Source organism: Equus asinus, chromosome 2, assembly GCF_041296235.1.
Source record: "Equus asinus isolate D_3611 breed Donkey chromosome 2, EquAss-T2T_v2, whole genome shotgun sequence".
Lineage (NCBI taxonomy): Eukaryota > Metazoa > Chordata > Mammalia > Perissodactyla > Equidae > Equus > Equus asinus.
The window spans coordinates 145,067,527-145,094,031 of NC_091791.1; the positions used below are offsets into that span (position 1 = coordinate 145,067,527).

Sequence of the window (26,505 nt, forward strand, 5' to 3'; positions counted from 1 at the left end):
TTACTGTGTGTGCTCAAGTTTCTCAGCTCTTGATTAAAAATAACTCTCTATTCCATCTACTTTTTGTTTCTGGAGGAGTTTTAGGTTTCACACACACACACACACACACACACACTCAGTGGAAAATATGAATTGAGAGAAGTAGGGGTCATGCATGTGGTAGAGGGAGGGAGGTTGAAAGGACAGAGGGTATTTTTGGGGACCAGCCTATGTTGTAACCATATTCCCATGAGGTAAAATGTAAGACTAAATTAGGTTAAGCTGGAGGATAATTTTGGAAAGTTATGTGCCAGTTATCTGGGATTAGTAAAACTGGAACAAAACAAACAGCACTAGAACAGTGGATTGTTGCTTTTTTAGCACAAAGTCATCTTTTGAGTGTTTAGCTAAATCTAGAACTTGGGGTTTTGAGAAGCAAGACTTTGTTTCCTTCTGCAACAATATTTTCTTAACTTTTTGTCCCATGGTTCTTTCTGCATGGGGTGTGGAACCGTAACACCATATAATCAGGGATATTCCCACAAAGGACAGTAGAAGGACAATATTTTCTACTTGAGGATTTTCAGGCCCTGAAACAGTGGTAAATTAGGTTTCCTGGTTCACACAGAGCACAGAGAAATGAAATAAAGTACAGTCAGGACCAGTAAGAGGGAAATGAATAAGATGTGTAGCTCTAAGTTTGTGCCCATGCATCTGTGATGGCCTAGCTAAAAGCACAATTCTGGCAGCCTGAGCTTTAAGGAGGCAAAGCGAAGGGACACTCGTAAGTTTCCTCAATGACGCTGACTAGTTCTAATTCTTACATTTCAAATATCAAGTCCTCTGGGAACGATCTCTGACGTCCGTGACTGAGTTCCCTCCTAACATTCCCACAGCACCCTAATCCACCCGTGTTGCCATTTATCACATCACCACGAATTGGCCTTATCTGTGTCCTCTCCATAAGATTTCCTCTACGTGAAAGCAGCATGACTGCTTATTCTCCCACTGCCTTCGGGAGAAGGGCTGAATTTCACTTGCATTTTTGGAAATTTAGTGACTTTTTCTTTTTCCACTCTTACCTTCTATCCAATCTTTAAAATTACTTTTAAATCTAGTTTTCTTTCTGGAGCTTGAGTTGCCCCTAACTCATCACATAAGCAGTCTGTTCATCAAGCTGTGATGAATTTTGTCTATAATCCCTTAAAACCTGTCGAGGCCTGGAAATTCCAATAATCACTGTGGAAATTAGAACTCAGAAAGTGCTCTCTCTCCTTTTTATTTTTGATAATTTAAATGTTTTCACCCTAGGCTAGAGATTTGGTGATTACCTAATGCAATTTTACTTTTTTCAAAGTAAATGTTTCCTTGTCTCATTTAAGAGAATTATGTTGATAAGGGCAAAGACAACTCACAAAACGATTTCAGTGCAAAAGAGAGAGGGCAGGAACTGGACCTCTCTTGACTATGACCTGCTTTAGAAAGCAAAGATAGGTCAGGAGATTGCGATTAGGTTCAGTGCAATGTTTCAGGTGATATATTTCTAGAATTTTATTTCCAACTTTGACTTTTTAAACTTGAAAAATTGGCAAAACAGCTGGCAATTAAAATATCAAATCCAAGAGAAGAGTAAACTAATAATTCTCTGGAAAGAGTAACAGCAAGCTTTTATCACTTTAACCAGAAATAAGCTGAAATAAGGGAAGAAAATATGATGGAACGTTAACCATTCGTTGTTTCAACAACTGTTCAATTGCTTGTTTGTGCCAAGTACCGTTCTGGACAACAGTAAGAGAGCTGTCCCTTGTTCTCCTGGAGCTTAACAGGTTAAAGGAGAGATGCAAATAATGATTTAATTTTATTTGTGCTAAGTTTTAGGAAGGAAAAGTATAAGGTGCAATGAGCTCTTCGCCTGAAAACAATAAAAAGCCATGGAAGAGTGTAATGGGACCAGGTGAGATGAGATAAAAACCTAATGAAGAATTTTGTGTCTGTGCTGAAATAGAGATCATCTCATTATTTCCTGCCCCGTTTTTTTAATCTGTAGAACTTTGATCAAGTGGTAAAGTTAAATTTTTAACTTCATAAGAGTAGAAATTATTTTAGAAAATGTAGTGGGAAAAAAATCCCATACGCAAGAGCAACAAACAAATCTAATTTTGCATGAACTTTGTAGAAATATTCAGGACCTTTGTGAAGAAAGTTTTAAAACTCTACCAAAGAATGTTTTAAAAAGCTTATGTAAATGGTGAGATTTGAACCTTTAAAATGCAGTTTTTAAAAAGTTAGTTGAGGGGCCAGCCCAGTGGTGCAGCGGTTAGGTTCGCACATTCTGCTTCTTGGCGGCCCGGGGTTCGCCGGTTCAGATCCCAGGTGCGGATGTGGCACTGCTTGGCATGCCATGCTGTGGTAGGCGTCCCACATATAAAGTAGAAGAAGATGGGCACGGATGTTAGCTCAGGGCCGGTCTTCCTCAGCAAAAATAGGAGGATTGGCAGAAGTTAGCTCAGGGCTAGTCTTCCTCAAAAAATAAAAATAAAAAAATAAAAAAGTTAGTTGAGGTGATTTTTGAGGCACTAGCTATAATTTGGGGGAATTGTTGATAAATTAGTGCGGTATCTGAAGGATGGAAAAGCAGTAAGAGCGTTAAGGAATTGAATGCTCTCCTGCTGCACAAAAGGATGAATTACCTCCTTACCACAAAGTTTTTCTATGGCGTGGCTTTAAGAATACTGGCACAGTTAGAGAGAAGGATTAAAATAACTGAGGTGGAGCTATGAGGCCTGCCAGAAGGGGAGGGCTGGGAACAGGAGGAACTGGAGTGATTCAGTGGAGTACAGAGGGTGGGGTGTCTTGAGGTGGCTCTAGGAGGGAATGAGTAGATCAGTTTGGCCAGAGCACTGGATGCATAAAAGGCAGTAATGGGAGAAGAGGGGAAAAAAGGTTGAGAAGGTCCTTTTTCATCTCCTCTCTCATTACTCACCTTTGTACCTCCAGTGCTCTGGCCAAACTGGAAATGGTGAGGGATCAGATATGGGAGGTTGTTAATAGAACCAGTCAGACTTTACCACTGATGGCTAACTGGGGACAAGAGACAGGGAGGAGGCATACATGATTCTAAGATTTTGAGTCACAAAAAGCAAAAACAGCTGTGGTTGGGGTAAGTTTTGTACTCTGACCAGCACCCCCATGATTGTTTTCAGTTTGTGGTAGGCTAGATGTTCCAGGATCAGTCTGTGCTTGTGGAGAAAGTGGTACTAACAATAAATGGGACGGTAGTATTTTATAACTCCAAAAATTGGTGCAAGTAGAACTAGATATTATTTAAATTGGAAGGGGCCATCTTAGTTTCACATACCTTCATTTTACAAGTGAGTTTGCTGAGGGTCGCAGAGTTTAACTGACTTTTCCCAAGGTCTTGGGGCTAGTTTATTACAAAGCTGACATTAGAACTCAGATCTTCTGGTGTCTAGTACAGCAATTTTTGTACTATTTGCAAGTTGCTGTAACATTTTTTTTATTTGATTTTTGTTTTATTAAGAGATCTGTGTATTTCAAAATCTATTACAAATACAAATGTTGATATTAAGATCTGTAATTTAGCTATCAAAATTTAGGGAAATAAAGTAGACTGGCAAGTTTGTTTTCTAAACGGATGATTTTGGAATACTATGACAATAGTAATTGCTTGATCATAATAGCTATGCTCAATTGACTATAGTTCTAATCATGTGTGAATTGGCTGAACTAAAACCAGTTTAATCTGGTTCCAGGAAATACTCTGTACTTGGCTGACGTTTGATGATAATGACCGCAGAGTCATCCAATAAAACATTAATTAAAAGCATTACATTAGCATTAAGTCCCACTGCTCGATCATTATCTTTATCGAAGGATGCTGCCTTTGGCAGAGTTACCATTTTAAAGGGGAGATAGAACAGCATGAAACCACCTTTGAGGAAAAAAAATTAGAAAAAAGTATTGTTTCTGTTCTCATCAACCTTATAACAAGGTGCTATCTTTACAATAGCCATTTACAATTCAACTGTAATTTTTCATCCTAAATAATTGATCTCCCCACATTTACACAGAGGTTAATGAATGAATCCACTTGAACAAACAAATGGTTACAAGGGTGGCATTGTCCACCTGCTTCAACTGGTTGAATCACTGAAGGAACCGGTGGGTATTCTTGCTTGGTGCTATGGATATTCTTGCTTCGTGCTTTTGGCAAACTGTCATTCTCATAGACTTCTGGTCCATTGTCCCCTTTTTTAGCATTGGCATTTTTCTACTTTTGTGGAATATGTTCTCTATCATCTTCATCGTTGCTCTTTGAAATGATGGATAAGCTTCTTGGACTGATTGAGGTGGGAGCAATGGGGAGGCGGGGGGAAGGACCCCATAGAATGGTAGTTGGGCTCTTGGTTACTGTTCACACAGATCCTGAGGTCAAGTAGCTTTCAGCTTAGTACCTTCTGATGGTGGCTCCCAAAGGCTGGTCCTCAGACCGTGCACTCTAACATCAGCTGTTCATCTGTCCATGGCAAAGATGGCAGCCTTTCTCAAGAGGGACTGTCCTTTTTCTGTGATCATACCTTCCAGTTTTTTTGTTATTAAATGCCGTTCCTTTTATGAAATGATGGTGGAAGTAAAAGATAGATAGGTAATACTTTCTCTTTTTTTCCTAATTTTGCTTTTATTTAAGAAGTGAAATATTAAAATTTTTTCAGTAGTAAAGCTTGTTAGCAAGGAGCTTGAGCAAGCTTATTTTAGCAGACTTTCGCAAGCAAGCAAACTCTAGCAAGCTTATTTCAATTTTTTATATTGTTACTGATACAGATCATCTTTCTATGTTTATGCATTGAAAAAAATCATAAGAAATAAAACTATATGTGTTGCTATTTGAATTAATAGACTTTATCATGCATTTTTCTAAATAATACAATTATTTTAATGGTATAAGATACTACATCATGTTGATGTAACATCACTCAAACCATTTTCCATTGGTAATTTAAAATTTTTTTTAACTTTCCTATTATAGTAGATATAACATGGATCTACAATATAGTTTTAAGTTTTATAACTTTGATTAAACATTCTCTTTAGAGAGATTAAACATTCCTCTCTATGTATTTACTCTTTTTATTTCACCTTATGTGAATTAAATCTTTATTTCTCTTTTCATTTGACTTTTGAAATAGCAATACTTTAATTGAAATAGCATATAGAATAATATAATAGAAATAGGAACACTTTGTCACCCATGTATTACAGAAATATCTCCCCTTCTATTTTTTATCTTTCAGAAATATTTAGATTTTATACATTTTAATCTGCCAATATTTGCCTTTGTGTGTATTTTTCTATTATTTCAAAGCCAAGAAATTTCTCATTATTCCATAGGTTAAATAAATACATATTGAATTTTCTACTAGTTTTCCCCATTAAAATCATATTCTCAATGGGACTGTTTATCTGCGAGGTATTTAATTTGATGTATGATCTAAAGTGCTTTTTCTCGAAGTGTGGGTCAGAGATCACCTGCATCAGAGGCACAGAGCTTTCTTCTTAAACATGCGGCCTACCTGAGTCAGGATCTCTGGGAGTAGGACCCGGGGGTGTACATTTCTACAAGCTCCTGAGATGATATTTGTGTTAGGATCCTATCCTGCTGTAAAAAATTACCACAACTTTGTGGCTTAAAACAACACAAGTTTATGTTCTCACAGTTCTGAAGATCAGAAGTTTAAAATAGGTCCAAAGGGCCATGGTCCTTCTGTGGGCTCTAGGGGATGGTCTCCTTGGCTTTCCAGCATTTAGAGGCCACCTATGTTCCTTGACTCATGGCCCCTTCCTCCATCTTCAGAGCTAGCAATGTAGCACCTTCTCTCCTCTCTCACCTCCTGCCCCTCTTTTATTAGGACGTGTCATTATGTTGAGCCCTCTAGGATAATCCAGGAAAATCCCCCTATCTCAAGATCCTTGACTTAATCACACCCGAAAAATTCCTTTTGAATGTGAAGTTACATGTTTACAGGTTCCAGAGATTGGGACATGGACATCTTTGGGGGACCACTATTTTGTCTACCGCAATACTTAGACAAATTAAAATTCGAGAACCACTTGGTGTATGGTAGATACTCAATTATTTCCCCTCAGTCACTATATATACTCAAACTGTTATTAAGTAATATTCTGTTCTGTCTTGAAAAGCTTATATAAGGTAGAGTCCTTAAAGTTTTTTATAGAATTAGTCATTTTGGGAGCTCGCTATTCTATTTCCAAAAAATATCTAGCAAAGTAAAAAGTTGATAATCCTCCTTTAATTTTTTTGTATTTTTAATCTGATTTTGAAAGCTGTTAGGGGCCGGCCTGGTGGTGCAGCGGTTAAGTGCACACATTCCGCTTCGGTGGCCTGGGGTTCACTGGTTTGGATCCCGGGTGCAGACATGGCACTGCCTGGCAAGCCATGCTGTGGCAATCGTCCCACATATAAAATGGAGGAGGATAGGCACAGATGTTAGCTCAGGGCCAGTCTTCCTCAGCAAAAAGAGGAGGATTGGCAGCAGATGTTAGCTCAGGGCTCATCTTCCTCTTCAAAAAAAAAGCTTTTAAAGGCACATGTACCTTGAATGTGTCTCATTTGCTACCCCTCCACCCCAGTTTTGAAAAATTTGATTAAAAATTTACAGAGGTAGGTAGTATGTGGTGTTTGAAACAAAATTCAAACAAACAAAAAAGTGTATAAACAAATAGGCATAACTTCTGATTTCCTCTTTTCCTCCTCCCAGGCTTGCCTTCCCAGGAGTAGCATGCTGCCGTTTTGTGCATGTATATCCATTCTTTCTCCATCCTAATATGTGTGCATAGTATTATCTATCTTAAAACTCTCTCTAAGCAAAATTAGGATCATACTCTGTACACTGTCCATAACTTGATCTTTTCACGCGGCAGTGTTCATGAGCACCTCCTGTAGAGACGTGTAGATATCTGCTTCATTCCTCAACTTTAGCACAGATCTCCGTTGAAGAAACTTAGTATTTTGACTTTTTTACTCTAGGGAACAGATGACTGACTTACGTTGTAGTTTTTTATTTTTTGTTATATAGACACGTATAACATAGCAAACATATGCAACATATAAATGTCTAAATTCAGAAATTAGACATATATAACATAGTCTTGCTCAGCCATTTTTCTAATAAAATAGAGGATGTCCAGTTAAATTTGAATTTCAGATAAATGAGTAATTTTTTATTACAAGTATGTCCTATACTGAAATTCAGATTTAACTGGGCATCATGTATATTTATTTGCTAAATTGGGCAGCCATAAGCATAGAAATTAAATCACACCCCATAACCCTGTGCCACAGCCCCAGAGTTAATTCTAACAAGCAGTTTGGTATGTGTTGGATTTTTTTTCTGTAAATAATATCAGTTGTGTAACTGTACAAGTGTTATATGCATTTTTATATGCAGTGTTCTACAACTTTTTTTCACTTGATATATCTTAGCAGTTTTACATGTTGGTTTGTATCAGTAATATTAAAAACTTTAAGTACCACATTTAGTAGTATAATCAATTAAAAAAATTTGTGCATGTGTGTGGAAGATTGGCCCTGAGCTAACATCTGTTGCCAATCTTCCTATTTTTTTCTGTTTTTTTGGCTTGAGGTAGATTTTTGCTGAGCTAATATCTGTGCCAGTCTTCCTCTATTTTCTATGTGGGACACCGCCACAGCATGGCTTGATGAGCAGTGTCTTGGTCCATGCCTGGGATCCAAACCAGTGAACCCCGGGCCACCGAAGTGGAGCAGCTGAACTTAACCACCACACCACCAGGCTGCCCCAATCAATTAAAATTTTTGATAAGAAAGTAGTAAAACTGTGGAAAAGTAGCTATTTCCTCATTTTTAAATGCCAAGTAAAATATTTTCAATGGTTTCAAATTATAATCAAATATAATAATGACATTTAGGATTAACTGGTTTCTAAATCCTTAAGACATCACAGAGACCTCATCTGGGCCAACTCTGTTTCAGTTGTTAAAAACAAAAAGTTGTTAAAAAAAAAAAAAAAAGAGAAAAGAAAATTGGTAGTGAGATCTGCATTTGACTTGGTAGAGGCAGTGTTGACTAGGGAGCTAAGTACTGACACAGGACCAAGATATATAAACTATAGAGATTTTCTGTGTACTTTTGGGAGGATCATGTAACTTGTTTAGACTCTTTCTGATACTGCTTTAATCTTTCACCAGGAAGAATAAATAAAAAGTGCTGTATTACTTCAGTGCAATTAAAATGATTGAGTCTACAAATACTAGACCTAAAATACAGTACATCTGACATTGAAATGGACTGTAGGACGCAGGTGTAAGAAAAATCACTTTAATAATGGAGTTGGCTCAGTTTTAGGAACTCTGTCATGTATTTATAAAGGCCAAGTATGGCTTTTTGCTAACTTCAAGATAATATCTGAGAGAGAGAGAGAGATCTTAAAGATTTTATAAAGTTGAAAACCTCCCCATTATATAATGGAACTGAAATTTAAATCCATTCAGTCTTTCTTCCAAGACTCCCCACAATTGTTTAAGGAAAAAAATTTGGACCAGCTGATATAAGTTATTTTTTTATTACAACGTGGAGAAATGAACTCAATATAATTTCCTTATTCTTATAGCCCTCATACAACTATAAAACCAAAATGATTTTAAAAACTATATGCAAATAAAACTATAGAACCAATAAACTTTAAATTTTTATTGTGTGTTACAAAGTTACTGGTCAAAGTGTGAATATAGTACTTAGTATCATGGGCCAAGTCCTTTTGAGTTAAGCATGCTTGTGATACTACGGCTTGCTATTTGCTTGTCGTTTAACCCACAGTCAACTTTTATTGGTAGCCCAGGCTACAATGACATTTTGCATACAACACAAAAGCATCATCTGTGTGTTTTAAGTCCACATCTCTTATTAGCCCAGAGCTATTAAACACGCTGTTTAGGTACTTGCAAAACTGTAAATGTAGACCATAATTGTAAATATGAATATGGCATTGAAATTGTAAGGCAATCTTTGATTATCGCTGGCCACACAGATAATCTAGAATAAGTTTGTGCTTATTTTTTGAGATTTTCGTTGAAAATAAATCACAAATTAAATTTGGGAAGAGAAAGCTGTCAGGTCCTCAGAATGTCCACAGATCCCAATTTGGAAACCACTTCTTCCTCAGTTACATGTAATGAGAGGGTATATTCAAATTCGAGGCTCTAACTGAAAACACAACTCCAGCGTACATCTTTTAAAGTGGGTCTCTTGCTTTGCTAATATCACCACTACTTGCTCTATGTGGCGCCCCCTTGCCTAATATCCTCATTTTCTTCCACTGCTTGGTCTTAGGCTTCCAGCTAGAGCAGTGGTTCTCCATCCTGGTTGCACATTAAAATTACCTAAGGAGCTTTTTAAAAGAATATGGTACCCAGTCTTGGATGGGTCCTTGAGTTTTGTTGCTGTTTTTGTTTTTTGTTTTTTTGTTTGTTTGTTTTTTTAACAACTGTTGCCAATCTTTTTTTTTTTTTTCCTGCTTTATTTCCCCAAACCCCCCCGTACACAGTTGTATATCTTAGTTGCAGGTCCTTCTAGTTGTGGGATACGGGACGCCGCCTCAACGTGGCCTGATGAGTGGTGCCATGTCCGCGCCTAGGATCCGAACCCTGGGCCACCGCAGCGGAGCGCGCGAACTTAACCACTCGGCCACAGAGCCGGCCCCTTTGTTTTTTGTTTTTAAAGCTCTCCAGTTTGTTCAATGTGCAGCTAGGATTCAAAAGTACAAGATTCTAGAACTATTGAAAATTTCTACCAAGCCACTTTGGCTTAGTAAGGATCAGTAGAACTATGCATTATATAATGGAGCTTACTGTATGCAGGACACTGTGTTCAACACAACATACTGTTACCTCATGAAATCAGAGATGCTATGAGATAGGTATTACCTCGTTCTTCAGGAAAGCAACGTTTAGAGAGACTAAGCAGGATTCCTTGGACTACAGAGTTACTAGCAAGAAAACCAAGATTCTAATTGTCTGTTAATCATTGCTCTTAACCAGGAAACTCTAATCCAGTCTTATTTCACCCCATTATTAAAATATGGATTTACTTTAACCACTATTAAACATACACTTTGATGAAAGTACCTTTACTTTGAGTAGGAATATATAAGCATAAAGTATGAATGCAGTTCATATGGACACCTGCAGCTGTAGCTATCTCTTTTTTTCCCCCTCAGTTAAGAAGTTTGTTGGATAAATTACTTCATTCTCCAAGACTGGATTTCTTTTCAAAAAAATCTGAAAAGCATTCAATTAGTTAGCTCACTATGTTTTCAGATCCATTAAGATATGTTTCATTTAAATCAGAATCTGATAAAACTGATCACTTTAGAGTTACCATATTCGATTGATTTTACTTTGATTTGATTGGTTTTAATTTAATTGATTCCTACACTGTAAATCTTTGAAATCAGGTTGTTTCTTACACTTGATGGCATATTGCAGTTCAATTGGAAGATTTTTTTTTCTTAGTGAAAGATAAAAGAGTCATATCTTAAAATTGATGACACCTTAGACTTGATGAATTAGCAATAGTAATTGTACATGAATGACCATTCCATATATAATCGACCTATTTTTGGAGGTAAAACAGTGTGATGTATTATTAGTATTGTGAAGATTAAATAAGATAAAATATTTATCACAGTATCTGGCACACAGTAAGAGCTCAGGAAGTGTCAGCTGTTATTGTAACATCTAACTATTAATGTTATAACTACATGATGGATCCACAACCACAGACCAGATAGCAGTATCTAGCAGTCTTTTCTTCAGTGTAAATGAAAGAAATCAAACTGCCTTTCACCTATTTTCTTTAGACAAGTCCTTTTATAAACAAATCTGACTACCATTAAATTGATATTTCCCAGGATGCTGAAAGCCCCCATTATACAATGTGCTGTACTACTCATTAGGAACTCTTATTCTGACATATTCTCAAAATATAGAATTTAACATGGGTATTCAATAGTCTAATCCAGGAGAATTTTGTGCAAGAAATTGTGCACCAGAGGACATATGAAAAACAAGGTTATTGTCAGTTGACTTTGAGAATGTCAGTTATTATGACTGTGTTTCCCTCAGTCACTTAACAACTTTTTACTTATAAGTCCAACAGCAAATAATGTTATAGAAGTAGCATTTCTCCCTTCTCCCAGTAACTAATCTGTTTTTTTCAGGCCCTGAAGACTTCTAAGTGTATTCATACCTATCAGGCATTAAAATGCTTCATGTAAAACATAAACTCTTAATTTAAGTTTGTACAGAAGGCCATTTTTTTGGTCCTGGGACAGTAAAAACTCATCTGAACTTTGATGCTTTTCCTTTTTGCTTGTGTAGTTGCCCTCTCCTATAATTTTTCTTCTTCATAATTCATGCTTCCTAAGAGAAACTTCTTAAGTACTATTTTAGGATAACTGAATAGATTATTTTCATTATTGGTTTTTATTTTTTAAATCTGCAAAAAGTAAAAAAAAAAAAAACATAATATTTTCTGGTATTTTATAGGAAGTAAAATTATTTCAATTAATACATTTTATTATTTTTTTGCTGAGGAAGATTAGCCCTGAGCTAACATCTGTGCCAGTCTTCCTCTAATTTATATGTGGGTCACCGCCACAGTGTGACTGATGAGTGGTATAGGCCTATGCCTGGGATCCAAACCCACAAACCCTGGGCCACCAAAGTGGAACATGCCCAACTCAACCACTACACCATAGGGCCAGCCCCAATACATTTTATTTCTTGAGAGCAGTTTTAGATTCACAGCAAAACTGAGCACAAAGTACAGAGTCTCATATGCACCTTATTCCCCATACATGCACAATGTCTTCTACTGTTAATATCCCACACCACAGTGGTACATTGTTATAATTGATGAACATTGTTACAATTGATGAACCTGTACATCATCACTAAAGTGTATAGTTTACATTAGAGTTCACAACTGATGAGAAAGGATTTTCTTTCCTGGCATTTTATAGGAGGTAAATATTTTTTAACATATGACTATTTTTTAACTAAAAATAAGTGATATACATTGAAAAATGGTATGTTTTCAGCAATTCTTGTCCACAGGTTCTTTGTTTTTGTTTTTGAGGAAGATTAGCCCTGACCTAACTACCCCCAATCCTCCTCTTTTTGCTGAGGAAGACTGGCCCTAAGCTAATATCCATGCCCATCTTCCTCTACTTTATACGTGGGACGCCTACCACAGCATGGCTTTTGCCAAGCGGTGCCATGTCCGCACCCAGGATCCAAACTGGCAAACCCCAGGTCGCTGAGAAGCGGAATGTGTGAACTTAACTGCTGCGCCAATGGGCCGGCCCCCTCCACAGGTTTTTTAAAAAAATTTTCTTTAGCATTCATGGGACATTCTGAATTAAGTAAAAGATGGCATTTCCTTGAGGGGTTTATTTTACATGCTTATTTATTGAATCAAAATGACCTCATAAACCTTCTCAACCTGATAAAGAACATCTATGAAAAATTTACACCTAATAATCATACTTAGTGGTGAAATATGAAACACTTTCTTGCTAAGATCAGACAGAAGGCACTCACTCTAGCCACTTCTATACCACATTGTATACCTAGCCATTGCAATAAGGTAAGAAGCAGAACTAAAAGCATAAAGACTGGAAAGAAAGAAATAAAACTATTTGCAGTGACATGATTGTTGATGTAGAAAATCCTTATCTATGGGAAACAGGAATGAATGAGCTAGCCTCTGTCTTCAATACAATAATATCATAAGGAATGTCTACTGACTTCTCTACTAAGTGACTTTTAAATTGATTTTTTTTTAAAGATTTTATTTTTTCCTTTTTCTCTGCAAAGCCCCCCAGTACATAGTTATATATTCTTAGTTATGAGTCCTTCTAGTTGTGGCATGTGGGATGCTGCCTCAGCATGGCTTGATGAGTGGTGCCATGTCTGCGCCCAGGATTCGAACTGGCGAAACACTGGGCTGCCGAAGCAGAGTGCACGAACTTAACCACTTGGCCACGGGACCGGCCCCATAAATTGATTCTTGAAGAGATGGGCCTTTAAATTGTAAATAGTGAGAGCCATTATGGAGATTTAAGCCAACATAATCACGTTTATATTTTAGCTAGAATTCTAACAAGGGGGAAAGGTAAGAAATGAGATACAGGGAGACCAATCACAGAGCTGTTGTAATTATTCATGCAAGAGATGGTGGCCTTAGTCATATTGGCAGGGGCTATAGAATGAGGAAGAGAAGTGGCTAGGGCTATTTAGGAGGTACAGTTTATAGGACTCAATTGCCAAGTTTTTGGCTTGAGCAATTGAGCATAGGCAATATTAGCCTATATATGGAACTCAAGAGGAAGAGCAAATTTGGAGTTGGAGGAGCATGGGTAGTAGGAGAGGGGAGGATATCATGTTGGGCTTAGTGAATTCTACATGTATTTATCAGCATTTTTGTTTTTCTTTTCCCTTTATTCTTCACTCTTTTTTAATTTTCACCCCTTGCCCCTTGCCTCCACCTTGTCTTCATTAAGTAGCCATGCCATAGAACAGAAGGTTTTCTTTTTTCTTTTGAGTAAGACTAATGTAATGATTCAGTGTTTGACATACCTCTCTTCTGATCATCACATCAATGATGTAAGGTGGTTGGATAGTTCTTGTAATTGCTAGGGATTCACGGTTCTACTCACCATTTATCCCTCTGAGTTCCAACTGGATGTACACACGTGATTGGTAGAAGAATAAGAAATAAAGTATCATTTTATTAAACCGGGCACACACCCTTTAACCCCCAAGTGCAGGGCTTCTGGGAACCCATTTATGCCTGGTATTTTCACTCCCTCTCTCGTTAAATGAGAACATCTAAGCTCTAGGCACGGGCTCCAGCATGCCTTATCCAGCAATCTGGAGCTAAGTGCACTATTACCTCCTCTAAGTTTCAGGAAGGGACATGAAATATGGAGCTAAATTCCTGGCTTTGAGCCTTGCTGTGTTAGTCAGCTTGGGCTGCCATAACAAAATACCGTAGACCAGGTGGCTTGATCAACAGAAATTCATTTTCTCACAGTTATGGAAGCTGAGAAGTCCAAGATCAAGGTACCAGCTGATTCAGTAAGGGTTCTCTTCCTGGCTTACAGATGGATGTCTTCTCGCTGTTTGCTCACACAGTCTTTCCTTGGGACTTGTGCCTGGGGGGTGAGAGAGAGAGATCTCTTTCTCTTCCTGTAAGTCACCAATCCTATCAGATTAGGACCCCACCTTCTAAAAGCCCTATCTCAAATACAGTCACATTGGGGGTTAGGGCTTCAGCGTGAGTTTGGGGGGATACAGTTCAATCCATAGCACTTGGTAACCCACTTCAGAGTACAGTGCTGGTCCATTGACTATTAAAATTACACTAGTCATTTTGTTTCCAAATATTTAGAAATTTTCCAGATATCGTTCTCTTATTCTAATTTAATTCCATTGCGATTGGAGAACACACTTTGCATGATTTAAAACCTTTTAAATTTATTGAGACTTGTTTTATGGCCGAGAATATGTTCTATCTTGCTAAATGTTTTTTGTATAACTGGTAAAGATGTGTCTTCTGCTTTTGTTAAGTGGAGTGTTGTATAAGTGCCGGTTAGGTCAAGTTGATGGTACTGTTCAATTTTGTTAATATTCTTACTGATTTTCTGCTACTTGTTCTATTGATTATTGGGAACGAGAATGTTGAAATCTTCAAATATAATTGTGGATGGTCTGTTAATCCTTACAGTTCTATCAGTTTTTACTTTATACATTTTAAAGCTATTTTATTAGTTACATACATGTTTAGTGCTATTATGCTCTCTTGATGGATTAGCTTTGTTATCATTATGAAATGGCCATCATTATCAATTGCAGTATCATTTGCTCTGGAATCTATTTCATCTGACATTAATATAGTCACTCAGCTTTCTTTGGATTAATGTTAGCATGATGTATCTTTTTTGCCAACCTTTAACTTGTAGCCTATTTGTGTCTTTATATTCAAAGTGGGTTTCTTACAGACAGTATATAGTTGTGTCTTGCTTTTTTATCCAGTCTGACAATCTCTGCTTTTTAATTAGACCATTCGCATTTAAGATTATTGTTGATGTGGATGGGATTTAATATATCATTGTACAATTTGCTTTCTGTTTGTCCCATCTGGTCTTTGTTCCTTTTTCATTCTTTTGCTGTCGTCTTTTGGATTTTTTAAAATTCCATTTTATCTTCCTTGTTAACCTATTAATTATAATTAAGTTTGTTGGGGGTTTTTGTTTTGGTTTTTAAAAAATTTTTTAACTAGTTATTTTAGGGTATGTGATAATCATCCTTAACTTGTCTACTGTTTACCTGCAAGCAATATTATGCCAGTTTGTGTATAGTATAAGAACCTTACAGCAATGTACTTATAGTTCAGCCTCTCCTGGCCTTTATGCTATTGTTTTAGCCTGCATTTTACTTCTAGACTTATAAATTACCCAGTACATTGCTATTATTTTTCCTTTAAATAGTCAATTCTATTTAAAAGTGATTTAAAACCAAGAATAAATTACTTTATATTTACCTACATATTTCTGACTTCCAGCACTCTTTGTGTAGATCCAGATTTGCAAATGTTGTCATTTTCCTACTGACAGAAGGACTTCCTTTAACATTTTTGGTAGTGGTGGTCTGTTGGTGATGAATTTTTTCAGCTTTTCTATGTCTGAAAAAGCATCTGCCTTGTTTTTATAAAGGATTCTAAGTTGACAGGTTGTTTGTTTTTTCACTGCTTCTCTGATTCTCCAAAGCTCTCATTCTGTGTGCTACTCTCTCCTGTCTGATACTCTGCCTTGCAACTCTAGCCACCTTGACCTTTCCTTTCCCTAATTCTTTTGTCCTTCATTCAGGGAGACTGCTGGGCTCTGCCTGACTTGCTCTTCTCTGAGCTTCAACCTGGAAACTTACTTCCAGCAGTAAGGATGGGCAGGGGTAGGGCTTACCTGTTTATTTCCCTCTGAGGGATCACTGTCCTGCACTGTCTGTTGTCTGGTATCTGAAAATAGTTGTTTGTATGTTTTGTGTGGCTTTGGGTATGTGGGTAAATCAGGTCTCCATTATTCCATCTTGACTAGAAATAACCCAGTGACTACCAAAATCAAACCAGTCAGGTTAGCCACCCCACCTGCCTTGTGGAAGAATTCGTAAAATGGGCAAATATAGGAATCAGCCATTTTCCCTCCAGTTTATCCCCTGGTGGGAAGATAAGGCTTGTGGTAACATCTTGGTCTGCCTGTGTACAGAGGCCCAAACTGAGTAAAAAGAAGATATTCCTTTCTCCCCTAACACTTATCATTACCATTTTATAAATGAAGAAATTAAGTAACATGCCTGAACCTGCCCAGGATTGGACTCACGGGATCTTACTGCCTTGGTTGTGAAAATAGTAGCATTTAATCCTACAGTGAAGGTTTTACTTACTGCAGTTACAAAATAGTTATGAGGTCATTTTATTTTCCAATCTTTACATGAATTTTAATTTTTACTTTTCTTTGGGCATCAGTTATGTTGGATATAATCTCATTTCATTTCTGAAGATGAGATTTTCTGCTTCATGGCATTCTTTGAATCAAATACAATATGAAGGAAATAACCCCATGAAATCAATAATTTCTTAATTTATATTCTGGTTCTTTGTATGGAAACCTAACTAATAATGTCTTCTGACTGTAAGGGGCAGTGCATTTATAGTGGATTTTTAAATGCTTGTCACCTACCCTGGGTTTGCTATTTGAAGTTAAATAATAACTGAAAATCTAATCGGATCATTCCTACCAGAGCAGAGTATGCCAAAAATCAAAGGGCAGTGCCTTTGTTTCTCGGAAATTTCTCAGAGGTAAGGATGATGATTTCAACTTGCCTAGAGTCACTCAAATTTTGAATTTACATCTATTTGATCATAAAGCCTGTTTTTTTCCTCCCAGTTAAGCCACAATTATAGAACCATCACAGTTCTATAGAAGAGTATCAAATTTCAATATTTCAGATTTAAAATGATTGTAACTTTGGCATCTTATTTAACCCTTAGAAAAATTCACCTTTAAGATCATTTATCTGAAATCAACAGAAGAAATTATTATAAGCAATATGGTTATCAAACAATAAATCATCTCTTAGATACCAGAGAAATAATTGAGCGCCACTTGCCTAAGTTCCAGTCAATATTTTATGCTCACTAAATTGAAGCACAGTACCTTTTGAACACTATCAGGAACTAAAATTCAGGTTGAATTGGTCTTTTCTACTTCAAAATGTTTTTAATCAATCGATGTACAGCTAACTTCTTATAATGAAGAGCAAGTTACTTAGGAAACACTAATAGTTCTTGGCTGGGTGTAATACTGATTTATTAGCTTTTTCACAAAGTAGAATTAAATAATTATGTCCACAAATATTTTTGAGTGCATATTGTGTGCCAGCCATAGTTCTGGGGTATTGAGACTATGTCTGTCAACAGAACTGACCAAAATCCTTGCCCTTGTGGAGTTTACAGGGAGGCAGACAGATAGTAACCATACAGATAACTAAATCATATAGTTTGTAAGGAGGATGGGTTTGCTAATAGATGTGGTTTACGTTCTGCCACAAACAGAAAAGAGCCCATGACTCCTAGCAGACTCTGTCACAAGGTGCAAACACTACCCTAGGGAAGCAAGTGGTAGTTGTACAACTTCATAGTAGATTGGGTCTGTTGAATATTTAGTGACATTTACTTAGCCCAAAAGCAACTATTGTGCTAATGTGAAAGCAAAGGACTGCCTATTCAATTTCAAAAGAAAACATTTTGAGCCATGCAATTACTTGGGTCAGCATTGTGTTTTAGAACCTTTTAGTTAATTGTCCAATCGACAAGGAAATCTTCTAACTTTTCGTTAATAGTAGCTTCAATTTTGATGTTCAGTTCCAAATAAGTCTTGCTTGAAAACTTGATTCTTACATGAAAAAAGTAAAATTCCTTCTAGAAATAACATATATGGCAAATTATGCATAGATGTTTGTCTTATTTGAGTTTATCAGCTTTGTATCCTATAAAAAATTAACACTATAAATTGAATATTGTCTTTTTTCCCCTTTGTTTTATGCTACAATTCTTCACCTTAATATTTTGATCAATTCCCAGAATCTTAAAGCTGGCAGGGATTTTTTTAGAGGTGTTGTAGTTTGACAATAGCCAAAGAAACCTAGAACAAAGGAGGTTAATATGGAAGAATGTAAACCTCATGAATCCTAGCGCAGTGCCTATTTTTCACTAGATAGTAGCATCTTACAGATAATGAGACCCGGGTGACAGATCTAGTGCAGAATTCCCAGATGTCAGCTTTCGATGTGTGTCCTGAAATTTTTGTCATATATGTAAGACAATGTAGTAAGTTACTTTTTTTTAAATTATGGATCACATTGTACATGCAAACAGTATATATGTTAAAGACAGTTTAGGGAGTAATAATAAAACAACCTCTTATACAGCTGTCACTCAAGGACAGTCCCTTGTGCCCTGACTCCTGTGTGCCTCACCTCAATTACAGCCCCACCAGTCACTCTCAAAATATCCACTGTTCTGAATTTTCTAATTATTCCCTCGCACTTCTTTATGCTTTTACCACATGTGTATGGAACCATCAAGTCTGTTGTTTAGTTTTGCTTGTTTTTTAAACTTTTATATAAACAGAATCATGTTAGTTATAGTCGTCTATAACCTGCGTAGCCATCACTTATTCTTGTGTTTTTGTCCACTGTTGTATGGTATCCCATTGTGTGAATATACCACAACTTACTCATTCTGCAGATGATAGACATTTGTTGTTGTTTCTAGGATTTTTGATGTTGTTGCTGACAATGCTTTGAGCATTCTTATATTGGTCTCCTGGTGCACATGCACAAAAGTTTATCTGGGTTATTTACCCAGGGGAGTAATTTTTGAATTGCATGGTATGCACTTCTTTGCTAGATAATGCCACATTATTTTTCAAAGTAGTTGTATAGTGGGTACTTTTACTGGCAGTGTATGAGTATTTCTGTTGCTGTACGCATTTTCCAACACTTAATTTGGTCAGGCTAGTTTTTTTTCCCCCAAATCTGGTAATTGTGAAATGATACCTCATTGTGGCTTTAATTTGTATTTTGTGATGATTAGAGAAGTTCAGCATCTTGTGTTGGTTAGCCTCTCAGGATTCTTAGGTGAAATATTCTGGATATTCTTCTGTTTTTGGTTATTTAGGTTACAAATTTTTTCCCCCTGTTTTTGGCTGTTTTTTTTCCATCTCTCTGGTGCCTTTGGTGTAGCATTTCATCCTTTACTTCACAGAACCTTCTTAGAGCCTGCCATTTAATAAAGACAACTGTTCTGAAGGCTCAACGACCAACTTGGAAAACAAAGTTTAGATCCAATCCTTTTAGAAGTTCGGGGCTCCTTTTATAGGGGTGCTAGAAGACCGTGGGTGAGAAGACAAGGGAGGCCTACTTTGGGATGTTTGACATTTGGGAGTTTAGGACGAGCGCCTGAGGAACAATTGGGAAACAAAGTAATGACTTTCCCTAAAAGTTTCTTCCAGGCCAGCCCCGTTGCCTAGTGGTTAAGTTCAGCACACTTGCTTCAGCAGCCCAGGTTTGGTTCGTGGACCTGTGCTGCTCTGCTGGGGGCCATGCTGTGCTGGCAGCCCACATACTAAGAATCAGAGGAAGATTAGCATGGATGTTAGCTCAGGGTGAATCTTCCTTAGCAAAAAAAAAAGTTTTTTCTGCCTCATCTGTTCAACTTCCTCCACCTGTACTCTTACTCAGTTTTCTTTATTTTTTCTTTTATCTTTTCCTCCTTCTTATTTTCCTGATGTTTGTTCTTTCCTCTTCATTTATTTTATTTCTCCCTACCCATCCTGTCCCCTTTTCTCTCTTTATTTTGATTCCAATTCTTAGTTACTTACCTTTCTATTCTTTTTCTGGTTGTTTTCTTAAAAAATACTCTTACCTCTATACAAATGACTCTGATCGAATTGGTAAGGAGCCAGGAGGGGAATGTGGATGGCACTTAGAAATTAGAGGTTTTGTGTAATTGGAAGTCAGATTCGAGAGGAAGAAGAGGTGTCTGTTAGGGCAGCCAGTTGCAGTTTTCTGGGGAGAGGGTTGCCTTTCAGAATTGTGTGCAGTAGAAGCATTACCTTCTCAGCTTCTGATGAGCTCTACTCATTGGTGGCCTAGGAAATATATTTGTTAACAATTGGGTGAAATATCCAACAATAAATTGTTGGATAAATTAGATTGAAATTTTTTACGCATTCACCAATTGTTTTATTACCATAAAAAGTTGTTTCTTTTGTGTTAATGCCTTTGTAGCAATTTTAATTAAAATTATTTTAATGGAACTTATGTAAATACTAATCATAAATGCCATATTTCTTTGTCATGCACACTTTTAATTTTTATAATATAATCACCTGAGCAGTTTAAATGACATAAAATATATGCCTTTTAAAGAAAGTTTAGCTATAATCTACAATAGTGTGTTTCAAAACTATATAGCATTGTATTTTCTATTACTCTAGTTAATAGGCATGGTAAACAAATTGAAATTGGTGGGTAATTGCTGTTTTAGATTATACAATATTTGCGAAGGAGGGAAAAGGGTTAGTACTTATTTTATTACTTGGCTGTAAGTAACTTAAAATGGCGTAGGAACTCAGTGAGGCCTGAGCACACAGGCCTGTCGTAGTTCATATCAAAGGGTACCTTCTATGTTTCTAGAATTCTCTCATGTCCTTTTTTAGTCGTAGAACCAGAAATATTTGGCTTTTAACTTGTTTAGATCCTTTATTTCAAGAAATTCAAAGTGCTTGATAAAATATTATTACCCTTAAAATATCATAGAATGATTAAGTGAATATCTTATATTGATTTTCTTCACAATCATCGTAAATTTTTGTATATATATAAAATTCACTAAACACTAGTTCCAGAGCTGTTGAATGCAAACGTGAGCAGCAGTGTTAGAAAAATTTAAGGAATATTTTAACGCATTGAAAATAATTGAAATTCCTAATTCCCACATTTCGAATCACTAAGCCTGTCTTTCTCTCACTCTTTTCCATTAGTTATACTAGTTGTGCTTATTTTTAACAAAAGAGAATTAGTGATTAGAGAATTAGCCAAGGCTTTTCCTTTGACTTCTGTGAGATTTAGTGTGATAAAATCTGCCCCTCAAAATTATCTGCTTTCAGCATTTTGGAGAAGACACTTTCAGACGGCAGAACTGGCTATCAAGTTGGAATTAAGGAAATGAATTCTCTTGAGATACTGATAACTGAGGCCCAGAAACATACACAGATGTCATCATTTTACTGGTGTGTGTGTGTGTGTGTTAACTCTTTATTAAAATATCAGTGTGAATAAGTTAAATTCTGTTTTTAAAAAAACATTAAAATATAAGTTAAAAGGACTTGTGCATTGCCTAACATCCTGACCACTTTCAACCTGCCATTTTTTGTAGGGCTAATAATCTGAGCTTACCTCTCCTATAATATCTGAATTATTCAAAGTCGGTCATACTTTAACACAGATCTCAAGCTGATCTACAAGTGCCCAAACCCATTAATTAGTTAAATAACTATGCTTCAGCCCTCTTTCATTTTGCTTTGTATTCATCAAGCACCTCCTATATGCCAGGCGCTGGTCATGGAATGATGGCTCCTGCACGCCCAGAGTTTATAGTCTCTTGGAGACAAAGAGCCATTATAGTGGTGTGATAATTACAGTGGGAACACATGAAGCTTATAAGAGGCTTTCTCTCTGCCTCTGCTTCCAACCTGACTTGAAATTTAACTGAAATCAGGGACTAGAAAGAAGTTGGCAGGTTTTTAATTTCCCCATTGGTGGAAAATATGCAGTTTGTAACAGTGCACTCTTTAGTTAAGCCTTTAACCCCTGCTTCCCTTCCCTCTCTGGTGTTTCCTAACTCACTTACATCTCTTCTTTTGCAAAGTTCAAAGTGTCAGGTTTAGAGTTTGGGTGGCCATGGCATATAGGAATGCATATCAGATATAACAGATATCACATAATAATGGCCGCCACCAATGCTTCAGTCTCCAGAGGGGTCTCACCTCCCGCCGAGATGCACCCAGAGCCTACCAGGGTCTTCTTCTGATGTAGCCCAAATTAAGACAATCAACAACCATCTGGAGGGATAAACTTTGAAGAAGAAAAGAACAAACTTGACAGAAGCAACATCCTACTGCAACATTCAAATTAGGTTGAAATTATCAAGGACTGCTGCTGTAATGCCAGCTCTAAACTAAAGCTACCAGGAAAGGGCCACAAACCAGCCTCAGCACATTTAGCCTGATTTGCGGAAGCCATCGCCTCATCAGGAAAGCACCTGTTATCCAGTCACCTTTATTAAACTCAATGCCAAGTATCATTAGTACAGCAATGCTGTGATGATGCTCTATTCACTGCATCACCAAATATCCTAAATGTCTGTCATTGGAGAACAGCCTTTGTTTCAATAAAATAATATAACTAAAATAGGAAAATGGGAGGCCGTGCATCCCTGTTGCTTTCCTTGGCCCACCACTTCCTAGCGATAAGCTGGGCTTGATTATATCAACGCTAGGGATCCCGATGCATTCTTATTAATGAACTTTCAAACTGAGGCTTGTTTGTTAATAGTTTAATTAAAACCCCAAGTGTTTAAAAAAAAAAGATATTAGATATCAAGGAAACACATCTGAGGTAGGTAAGCACCTTATGTCTCAGTGGCAAAAATTTGGATCCAGAGTGGCTGCCTGGGCAGAGAAACACAGAACATTCTGGCAAGAATGCAGAACAGTAGCCATGTAAACTGGAAAGTCCAGTAAGAATTCACAGGAAAACAGAGATTGGGAATTAGACACCAAGATGTTTTACATTAAGGACCAGAATCACCATTCAGAGGCTGGATAACATACAGAGTGAGTGACAAGAATGACCTTGATACTAAGCCAACACATACCTAAGGCTGAGTCTCTGTCCCTGATTCTTCCCTGAGCCAGAATTGAACTGGACTAATGTGGAGCTACAGTTTAGGTAGGCACACTGGATGAGACTTGGAAGAAAAGTCCTCAAATTTCTGACTTTGTGCATGCACAGGAGACCTTGGATTAGGGCCTCGTGTTATCGTTATGTTGCTGTGTGTGTCTGAGCAGTCACTTTACCTCTCTGAAGTCCAATTTTTTCATCTATAAATTAATGAAAATACACTCTTGAAGGTTCCCTCGAGTTCTTTAATTCCTGAATTCTATGCAAAGGCCAAGAGTTGGCCTTTTACAAAAAGTTTATCCCTTGTCTTTTTGCCAAAGATTCTGCTTATTTTTCTTTGATAATAAAGGGACCAACCTTGGTTTTAATTAACTCTGAGTGTTTTTTAATGTGCAAAACAGAACATTGAAACACTTTATTTATAAGCAGATATAATAGGGCAGTTTTGCCATGCATTATATGGATAGTGTTTCTAGGTAGGATATGCTCTTGCTCTTTCTGGAACCACATGATCTAGGCCTTTTCCATGATTTCTAAATTGAGAGAGCTTTAAAAGGAGAGACATAAGGAAAGAATGGAGTAGCTGTCCAAATTCTTTCAATACCAGGCATCCTTGAAGATATATCTATCTAAGGAGCTTTCTAGAATCTGTTCCTTGAGTTGGGGGGGTAACCTCTGAGTCATTTTTGTGTGAAATGAAAAATAAGTATGAGCTTCTGTAATTAAGAATGTTAAGAACTATTGGTAGCGGAAAGTGGGCTCTTAAAGATGGGTCTGTACTTACCGATAATGTGTGTGACCTTGGCTGGTACTATTATTATCCCCATTTAATAGATTAAAAAAAAAAAATCTGAGGTGGGGCTAGCCCTGTGGCCAAGTGGTTGGGTTTGCGCGCTCCGCTTCGGCGGCCCAGGGTTTCACTGGCTCGGATCCTGGGTGCGGACATGGCACTGCTCATCAGGCCATGCTGAGGTGGCGTTCCACATAGCAGAACCAAAAGGACCTGCAACTAGAATATACAACTATGTACTGGGGGGATTTGGGGAGAAGAAAGGGGAAAAAAAGGAAGATGGCAAGAGATGTTAGCTCAGGTGCCAATCTTTAAAAAAAAACGACAACCTGAGGCAAAGAGAGGTTGTATAACCTGTACAAGGCCAAACAACCAGCAAGTAGTAGAACTGGTTGCCTGACCTGAGAGTTCATGCTCTTAACTAGTACTCTATGCTACATCAAGAGAATTGAAAAGAGGAAGCCCCTGATGAAACACTGCACAACTCGAGATGATGGTGATCATCTTTGTTTAATTGAGTGTTTGGATTATGTGACAATTGAAATTTATAGCCAATTTTCGAAGAGCTAGATTATTATAAAAACATACGCATGACTTAGTTTTTCAGATGGCACCTCAGAATATTGCTGTGCTTTAATCATGATTTTGAACTTTGGTGGTTATTGTATATGAAGCAGATGTAGAGTAGAAATATTGGGTTGAATTTAAACAAACTATATGCCAGCCCAGAAAGTTGCTTTTAAAAGTCAGTCCATAATAAGTTTACAGATTACTTGCCTTTTTCATAATAGAGTGCTGAGGATTTTTAAAATTTCAGTTTAAGTTTTGTTGGTTAATGACAAAAATAAAGAATATTTTTGTATTTGAAAATACTATTCTGTAAGTGAAAATATTTATGTGTAAAACTAATTTTTATAAAGTAATAGTGCACATGTAAGATTGCTCTTTTTGTTTACAGCTACAGCCACTATTTTTTGCACTTGTCACTGAAGTCAACTTTGCCTTTTATTCTCTGCTTGAAGACTTCTCTTGATATATAAATCGAGTTGTGCTAGGGATAAAGAAATCTGGATCCAGTTTGCATCAGTATACCACTTTGAACAAGAAAGGTGATGTCTTTGTACCTTATTTTTCTTCATCTGGGAGTAACGTAGATTAGGCTACATGATTTCTAAGATCCTTTACAATTCTGACTTAAAACAGAAACACACAACACATACCTTTGAGATTGGGACATACAGGTGAAAAACCAAAAATATTTCAATGTGTGTAGAACGTAACCCCTTAGGAGATAATACTCCATGAAATATTAAGAATATTATTTTAAAGAAACAGATGGGTTGGTGTAACTGTGGAGTGGTTGAGATAGTGCTGAGTTTTTTGTGAAGTGATGGCTGATTTGCACGGATCTGTCCTTCCCTTTTTCATGGTCACATTTGTGATCAGTGCCCCAGGTTTGGGAGAAGGTTGGCTGAAGTTAGCAGTACAGTCTGTCCATGGAACAGAGTGAAACTTACCCAGGTGGCAGTGAAATTCATGACTTACAGTTGTGTGCCGGCACCCTGAAGTAACCGGGCATAGCCTAGAGGGCTTACATAAGTTCTGGGGAAGAGTATAAAGTAAGTAAAACGTCAGTGTGGAAATGAGTTAGGAAAGGGCTCTTTCATGGAAAAAATAGAGTCAGGAAAGCTCTTCAAAAGTTCGGGATTGGTGGACAGGAGAGGAGGAAGTCGTGTTTGATGGGAAAAAAAGAATGAGCAGTGGCCCAAGGTGGGAATGGAGCATGGTATAGAGAACAGTTTGGTTGAAGCAGAGAGACCATGAAGGGAGCAGTAGAAGATGGGACGAAGAAGCAAAGGTAGGGTCTTAAGCAGGCTCACTTCGATGTGTAATTTCCAAAGGCAGCAGTCACATCAGAATCTGGCAATGCATAGCCAGAGCAGCTGGCACTGGATGGTGGCCCAGGCCCGAATGTCAGGCTTAAGAGTTTACAGTGGGTTCAGTAGGCAGTTAGGGAGCCAGTAAAACAAACAAACTCAAAAAACTTTTAGCTGAGAGGAACGTGATGGAATGGCTTTTCAAGAAGATTAATCTGCATTAGGGTGCAGGATGAATAAGAATGGGCCTAGAGTCCCACACCGCAGCTAGGAGACTGTTGTAGTAATTCAGGTAAAGTAAAAAAAAATCTAAAGTAATAAGAACCTAACTAGGTAACTGTTTTAGGATTAAAAAGGAAGAGTTTAATTCTAAGAGAAATTTAAAAGAACAAGTTAGTAAGATTTAGTGACTAGATTTCAGGACCATAAAGCAGGAGATTCTCCTGCCCCTGTCCCATAGACTTTGAAGGGAACTTCTTTTATTCTTGTTTTGGGATTTAGAGACAGTTTTGTATTAGTGATGATATTGCATATTTAACTTATCTTTTATAAGAAAGAGCTGTTGTGATCCATCAATGGCCATTGTGTTAAGAGAGGGCTAGGAAAGTAGGCTTTTGTATTTATCATCTAAACCCTTTAGAATAATTGACAATGTATATCACATCTGTCTAATCTTCCATTATCACCATCTACTGA

At 37.2% G+C, this 26,505-nt stretch overlaps 1 protein-coding gene across 14 annotated transcripts in view; it reads left to right on the plus strand.

The window, feature by feature from the left end:
* The window catches only part of ATOSA (atos homolog A), a 108,862-nt gene that overhangs the window by 49,037 nt on the left and 33,320 nt on the right, over positions 1-26,505 (plus strand). For 4 of the 14 annotated variants that reach the window (XM_070501418.1, XM_070501399.1, XM_070501422.1 and 1 more), the window contains one exon: positions 24,891-25,041. The exons of 9 other annotated variants lie outside the window; for them this stretch is intronic. The gene's annotated coding sequence lies outside the window, so the exon portion shown is untranslated. Of the gene's footprint in view, positions 1-21,347; positions 21,471-24,890; positions 25,042-26,505 lie in introns of all 14 variants that reach the window. One more of the 14 variants, XM_044764873.2, reaches the window with a different exon arrangement.